This window comes from Stegostoma tigrinum, unplaced genomic scaffold (genome assembly GCF_030684315.1).
Source record: "Stegostoma tigrinum isolate sSteTig4 unplaced genomic scaffold, sSteTig4.hap1 scaffold_49, whole genome shotgun sequence".
NCBI classification, from domain to species: Eukaryota; Metazoa; Chordata; class Chondrichthyes; order Orectolobiformes; family Stegostomatidae; genus Stegostoma; species Stegostoma tigrinum.
Genome location: NW_026728419.1, coordinates 2,166,936 through 2,174,075, shown reverse-complemented (window position 1 = coordinate 2,174,075; position 7,140 = coordinate 2,166,936). Strand labels below are relative to the sequence as shown.

Below are 7,140 nucleotides of genomic sequence, written 5' to 3'. Positions count from 1 at the left end.
TGCCTGAGCTTTACACTGAAGATTCCTCATTTCAACTTCTCTGAAATGCCATACTGTTCATCTAAACCGTAAAGTTATTTTTGCCCCTTTATTCGTTCATTGAATAAGGGTGGCACTGGCTCAGGCAATTAGCCAATCAGCCATTGCTAATTACCCACCATGACTTCTGTGGGTCTGGAGTCAGATGTAGGCACGATCAGGGAAGGATAAAAGATGTGAAAAGGACATAAGGGAACCAAATGGGTTTTGGTTTCCCTGATGATGGATTTATGGTCATCATTACATTCTTAATTCCAGATATTTGTTGAATTCAAATGCCATCCTCTTCTGAGGGTGATATTTGTACCTAGGTCTCCAGACACTACCTGGCTTTCTGAATAAACAGTCCAGCGATAATACCACTGGGCCGTTAGTTCCCATGTTGGTGGAGAGAACTGAGCATGGTTCCTCTGCTTGAATGCAGACAGTTGACATTCGGTGCTGGTATTCCTGTCGCCTATTTTCTCCCCACCAGGGAATGGTTTCCTGCTAACAAATAATTCATCCTGATGTTTGGTAGGAATAACAAGGTAAGGCAGAATAATCTACAGACTTACTGCGGAATATTGTGGTAGTGAGACGGACACCACGAAATGATCACCCTCATTCTCTGCTGTCACCATTCATTCATTTTACACCAACAGTAAAAACATCACTGTCATTTTATAATTGTGGCATTTTGTTTCTTTATGGTGGATTAGGAATTCGATTTCAAAGTCGAAACACTCATCATGTTTTGAGGGAATAAATGTCTCCTTGCCTCAGTCCCTAAGTGACAGAAACACTATTTGGAGAACGTGAGCCCAGTTCCAGGCTTTCCACTCGGGGTGGGAGTGGTGCTTGTGGTGAGGAAGCCTCTCAGCAGCTCCACTCTCAAACACTCCCCGATTTTCAGACTTTTCAAAGAGCAGCAATGGGAAATGAGGGATACGGACGGACAGAGAGTAGGAGAAAATAAAAGGGGGTGAGGTGAATACCCAGAAACACAGAGAGACAAACAGAGACACATATTGAGGTAGAGCCTGAAAGGGCCAATTCTCCATTCGACACCGCTGCTAACTAACTGAAAGGAAAAGGCAAAAAGAACCATTTAAGCAGAGCCTTTTACCACCTGAGGGTGAAGGAAGCAGCATTACAACCGGTTAAAGTTGTAAAGTTGACGACGGGAAACTAATGCGATATTCTGATAAATATACTGATTCGACAAATAAAAGTGGTAACTTCCCTGCATTATAATATAGAAGGGCATAACTGACTTGGTTCTGACGTACATTCAATGGATCTGAAACGTTAACCCTGTGTCTCTCCACAGATGCTGCCAGGCCTGCTGGGTTTCTCTGTCAATTCCTGTTTCTGTCAATTCCCAGCATCTGCAGTTCTTTGTTTCATGTTAGCTTGAATATCGTTTGGGACACAGTTAGTTACCTCACAGCCCCTTTCCTTCTCCTCACTGGGGAGGCGATACAATCCATAAAATCAATTGTCGGAAGAACTCATCTGGTTCACTAATGTCCTTTTGGGAAGGAAACTGCCACCCTTACCTGGTCTGGCTTACATGTGACTCCAGGCCCACAGCAATGTGGTTGATTGAATTAATGCTGCCGAGGCAGTGGTGTCAGTTAATGAATAAAAGTACAATTAATCAGCAAAGCTGTCATCAATAAAAGCTAGGAGGGAAGATCTTCTACTCAACATTTCAAACCAGGGCTGTGGTTCCAAAAGCACCAAATCCGAACCACTAGACAACCAGAGAATACATTGAAGGTGCTTGCATCATTTCTCAACGACAGTTTTTCCCTTTCAATTTTTGATCCTTTTGGTGACAGGTCAGTTTCTCCCTGTCTTCGAGTTTTTATCACGTGGAAAGAGATTATCTGGCCATTGTATCCGTGCGTGTCATCAGGCATCTATCTATTCTAATCTCAGTTTCCAGCACTTGGCCCATGTACCTCTGACGTATCAGGGACAAATATCAATGAGATTAATGCTGTGATCTACAAACGGGACTGAGGCTTTGTGACAGTAAAACTGTGTTACAGCTGACTTATGGAACTCATCCTCGTGTTTAGCCACAGAGGGAGATACACAGACACACCCCTCAGGATGACATTGACTGCAGGTGCTTCACGTTCACTCTCTGTCCCCACACATGTTTCACCGACAACAGGCAGATTTACATGGAACACAAGCAAGTTCTCCAGGCAATGAAACCTGTTGTTGTGAGCTCGGAATTGAAACTAACAGAGAGCTGAAAAAGGTTGCCAACACTGCTCATGCGCAACTTCCAATTTCATGCTTTAGCTTCTGGGAATCTGATTGCAAAACCACCTGCTGTACGTTCCAACTTCAGGTGAAGGTGTCACCTTACTCGTATTGAAAATAGAACAACTGTGCTCGAGCCAGGCAGGAGTCAAACCTACAACCTGATCCGATTTCAGATGTGTTATCCATTACGCCACTGGTCCACAGTGGGCACCTGACTTCTTGTGGAGTTGAGATGTTTACAGGGACCAAGGTGGAAATGTGATACACGAGTTGAGCACCAGCAAAGGCAATCTCTGTCACTGCTTCACTTCAATGGGCCCCACTTTGGGAAACGGTAAATTTCACTTGCAAAAGAAACAAATTTATCCTCAGATGCCTGCTTCACAGTCACCTATTTATCCATTAAGGCTTGCCATCATTTTATTCAGTTACTGCGCTAGTTTATGAATCAATCCAATGAAACGTAATTTCCGATGATTACTAATTCTAAACCTTCATCAGTGAAGTGGATGCATATGATATATTTGCAGGAAACACATTTTGGGAACATAGACTGAAATCAATTTCATAAAGAACCACCCCCTGGCTCTCCCGAACATTAAAAAAAATCAGAGGCAATAATGGCTGATGCAGGATTCAAGCCAGCAGCTTCTCTCATTTCTAACAGCCAGCTGATGTGAGAAGCAGACCAGAAGACCAACGATGCTGTCCATTGCCGGGCAACTTAACAATAAATGAGGTGTCAGTCATGCAGTGACAGTGTCCCTACCTCGGATGTAGGAGACAGAGTTCAAGTTTTATCTGCTCCAGAGGTATGTAATAACATATCTGAACAAGTTGCTGAAAAAAAAATCTCTTCCTCATTGCTTCAATGAACATCTTCTCATTCTGTCACCATTCTGCTGGGACAGAGCTCTCGCCATCAGGAGATGCATTCAACCATTTGGCCACAGGCAGGCAGTGCTAGGGGGTGGTATACACTTTGTCGCTGTCTCTCAAACACTGGAAGAAGGAAGGAGCAGAAGGGGTGGAATCAGACATCTCCAGCAAATTGTAAAGGTGATTTGGAACTTTCATCAAATGACATTTATCAGAGGCAGACAGAAAGAAGGAGAGCTGCTGGGAAAGATAGAAGTCAGAACTCGAGATTAATCTCTACAGCAACTTAAAATGTGATCTTTCGAGGATGTTTGAGTGAACGATTTCTAAACTTAAAGCAATTATTGAGTCCAAGAGATATTCAGCACAGAAACAGTATCTTTGGTCATTCTCGTCCATGCCGACTAGATTTCCAAAATTTATCTCGTCCTTATTGCCAACATTTGGCCCACATCCCACTAGACCCTTCCTGTACATGTATCCATGCAGATGTCTTTTATATGTTGTATTTATACCAGCCTACACCATTTCCTGCGTGAGTTCATTCCATACACACACCATCCTGCGTGTCAAAACATGACACCCTATGTCCCTTTAAAATCTTTACCCTCAAACCGTAAACCTATAACCTGAAGTTTGGACTCCCTTACCCTGGGAAAAAGACCTGATCACTACCCCTCATGATTTTATTAACTTCGATAAGGTCACCCCTCAGCCTCCAACACTCCAGTTGAAAGAGCCCGATTTTATTCAGCCTCTCCTTCCGGATCATCTGCTCCAACCCTGGCAACTTCTCTGTAAACACTTTCATCTTTCTTTGAGCAGGGAGAAGAGGATTGAATGCAGCTTGCGGGGTTTCGTCTGTGTGTATTAACGTGGTTAATGTGTGCAGAGAGGATGAACACATCCGCTTTATCCCGCCAGTTTAAATTGTGAAAATATCGGTTTTAAAGCAGTGTAAGACGAGACTGTATCTTTCTGTGCATTTTCACTGGAAATGTTCAGCTTTGAACTATCTGTCTTTAAAAAAAAATGGTGTTTGACTTAAATTCTCACTGATTAACAGTGAGATAGAAAAAAACATTTCTGTGTTTGGGTGTTTAAGTTCATGAACATATGGATTGGAGCTGAAGCAGCTTGTGTGGTGCTGAAGCAGCTTGTGTGGTGCTGTGGCTTAGTTGGCTAATGTGCCTTTCTGACAATCAGCATAGCTGTGGTTTGAGTCCTACAGGTGCCTATGGCTTAGACTGACAGTATCTTGTCCAAACGTCTTGTAAATAGTGCCAGTTGCTTGTTCCTGAAAGCTGAAATGGCTTGCTTCTTGTGTTTAAACTCAATGCATTATTATTCCTCTGCTCCCACTCCAGTTACCTGAGCCTAACCCAACTGGCGGTTTTGTTTGTTGCTGTTTTGTGAACTGTAACAATTAACAATTGTCAGCCACTCAGAGAGAGAAATTTTGATAAATATCCCGATTTGACAGATAAACCTGATCACTTTGCCGAAGATGACATGATTGAAATGCATAACTAATCTAGTTCCAATTAACGATCTGTGGACCTGAAAGGTTACCTCTCTTCTGCTCCACAGATGCTGCCAGGCCTGCTGAACGTCTCGGTCAATTCCTGTTTCTCTTTCAGACTTTCAGCATCTGCAGTTCATTGACTTCTGTTAACTTGAAAAATTTCTTGGACAAATCAGCCCATCTACCAGCTCCAGAGCTTCTTTCCTGCTCCTGAAAATCAGTCATCACAATAAACGAGCAGAATAGAACTCCCATTCCCTGACCAAAATCGGAACCCAGCCTGCGGTAGTGAAAGCACCGAATCCTAACCACTGCACCACCAGGAAGGGCACTTCAGACTCTTGTATCTTTTCTCACTGACACTGCTTCTGACTTTTTCTTTTGTACCATTTTGGCTGCAGATCAGTTTCTCCCTTTCACCAAAATTCCCTTTGCCTTTTTAATTCCCTGCTGCACCTGCAATCCTACTTTTAGCGATTCATGCCCAAGGGCACCAAAGTCCCTCTGCACAGCAGCGTGCTGATTTTTTTTATCATTTAAAACACAGTCCATTTTGCGTTATTCCTACGAAAGTAGATGACCTCACACTTATCAACATTGAACTTCATCCGCCATGCCTTCGCTCACTCACTTAGACTATCTTTATTCCTCTGCAGACGTTTCGTGTCTTCTGCACACATTGCCCGTTACTCGTCTTAGTGCCATCTGCAAATTTCGACACACCGCGCTTAGTCCCCAATTCCAAATCATCTGTGTAAATTGTAAACAATTGTGGTCCCAGCACTCATCCCTGAGGCACGCCACGAGCCACTGAACACCAATGAGAAAAACACCATTTACCCCTACTCTTTGTTTTCTACTGGTCAACCAATCCTCTATCCAAGCCAATACATTACCTGTAATATGGTGCAACTTTATCTGATGTAGCAGCCTTTGATGTGACACCTTGTCACTTGCCTTCTGGAAATCAAGATACACCACATCCACAGGTCCCCCATTGTCCACATTGCAGGTAATGTCCTCAAAGAATTTCACCAAATTAATTCAGCAAGACCTGCCCTTCATGAACTCATGAACACCAGTGGGAAAATTTATATCCAGATGTCATGCTATTTCTTCCTTGAGCATAGATTCAATCATTTTCCCCAGTGCCGAAGTTAAGCTAACTGGACCAAAGTTACCGGCTTTTTGCCTATTTCCTTTTTTAAACAGTGACGTCACATTGGCTGTTATCAATCTGCGGGATCCATCCCAGAGTCCAGTGAATTTTGGTAAATAATTAATAGTGCATTTGCTATGTCCCCCATCACCCCTTTTAGTATCCTGGGATGCAGTTAATCAGGGCCAAGAGACCCCCATGTCCACTGTTAGCCACGTTACCTTGCCCAGCACTGCCTCCTTAGTGATAATGATAATCTCTATCTCAATTAGTGAGAGTTTCACATCAGAGGTGAATTAAATGGGAAGAAACATTGAAATACATCACTTTCATTAGCTCAGAAACAGTACTACAAAAATGCTCTTTATTGAAACATACAGGTGTTATTGGCGATGTAACGGATTGGATGAAGAAAGGTTCGTTCCCTTCTGGGGCCGTGTGGGAAGGGGGTGTTTAATATCAGAATGGAGGTCACACATTTAAGGCAGGGTCGAGGTGAAGTTTATTCTCTCAGATGGTTGTGAATTAATGGATTCATTTACAGAAGAGGATTGTCAGAGCTGGGCCACAAAGTACATTTAAGGCTCAGCTCGAAAGATTTTGAGCTGCAAGTGTATCAATGTTTATCGGGAAATCCAAGAAAGTGCAGTTCAGGATTATCCACTCATTTAATAGCAGAGCAGATTTCATGGGCTGAGCTGTCTCCTTCTCCTCCAAAACTGCATCATGTTAATACAAAGCTGCAAAACTGACCAGAGCAAATTTTGCTTAAGAACAGATAGAACCCATCGAGACAGTGAAGCTCAGTGATGTTTGCAAAGGTCGGCAAACAAAGGGGTAGTCATGGTCAGAAGTGGGATTCGAACCCACGCCTCCAGGTGGAGACCAGAACACCCAGCTTTACAGTGGAAGGAATCTATTCCTTGAGTCTGGCGCCTTCGACCACTCGGCCATCCTGACACACCTTTGCTGCTCCAGAGTGATCTGTATACCAGAGTAAACAGGAAAAGCCAGTCTTCAGCACCCACACTGAGCCTGGCTCCATTAGGCCCACAGTCACCTCTCACAAACCACCGTTGCCCTTCACTTTTCCCAACCTCCCCCTTGTTCTTGTCTGAAACAAATTGAACGTCAGGCAAATGCAGCTGACATTGCTGATGTAGAACTGGGATATAGATTGAAGCGATACTGCCTGGCCTATGACAAAATTCTACTTCTAATGGTCAGTCAATATTTCAGAGTTATTATTGTAAATTTTAACCATGAACACGCC

General features: G+C 43.3%; 1 non-coding gene across 1 annotated transcript; it reads right to left on the bottom strand.

The window, feature by feature from the left end:
• Positions 1-6,712: 6,712 nt before the first annotated feature.
• On the bottom strand, positions 6,713-6,827 carry trnal-caa (transfer RNA leucine (anticodon CAA)). The gene is made up of 2 exons: positions 6,790-6,827; positions 6,713-6,758 (listed from the first exon to the last, which is right to left on the bottom strand). It is a non-coding gene; the product is annotated as a tRNA-Leu (tRNA).
• Positions 6,828-7,140: the final 313 nt, after the last annotated feature.